The sequence below is a fragment of the Nansenia antarctica genome (assembly GCF_963989245.1).
Source record: "Nansenia antarctica genome assembly, chromosome: 2".
NCBI classification, from domain to species: Eukaryota; Metazoa; Chordata; class Actinopteri; order Argentiniformes; family Microstomatidae; genus Nansenia; species Nansenia antarctica.
The window spans coordinates 62,879,789-62,880,614 of record NC_137675.1 but is presented as its reverse complement, the minus strand read 5'-3'; positions in this window follow the sequence as shown (position 1 = coordinate 62,880,614).

The window sequence follows — 826 nt, the reverse complement described above, 5'->3', positions numbered from 1 at the left end:
TACTGCCCTTGTTACGACATACCTATATTATACTGTGTACTGCCCCAGTGTATAGAGCCTAACAACTCTCATTTCCCGTCTTTTGTTGTGGGCTCTTCCATATACAATAGAGTAGGCAGACAGGTCTGTTAAAAAAGTCACCTGAATAAACTTTCTGAGCTATCTTCTCTAATTATGGGATTATCCCTAAAGAATTCACAAGGACTTGGAGCCTATGAACACACACGTACACACACACACACACACACACACACACACACACACACACACACACACACACACACACACACACACACACACACACCATCCACTGAGAACACCACAATGCTGTGATAGAATAATGTGTCGCTTATTTTACTGGACAACCACTAAAATGTACTTCACTAGGTTGACCATGGAGGTAAAAAACATAAGACCATTATTCAATCTTAAATCTACCAGATCTAATTGGCCAGGAACAGATTTCCAGTGCTATTATTTAATCTTAAATTAATTTACTTTCAGATAGGCCGATACCAAATACACAAAAACACTTTATTTGAATGAAATGAGGGAGGTGCAATGTTGATTTAATCTTTTAAAATCCAGTTGGTAACTCTTTGTTTGTTACCAACTTGTTTTTAAGAAATTGTCCTAATAGCACATCAAAGTGGCCTGTTGGCTTAATAACTGGAGTTACTATTTCATGAACAGATCAGAGAGGTTTTTCAATATCTCTAAGATGTGTATCTTGCAGGTAATCAGTCCACTTGGACATGGTTGTAGTGGTTTTAGTGATATAGATTAGAGGAGCTTTTGACTTTAGCGTTTCACCAGTGCATTGTTA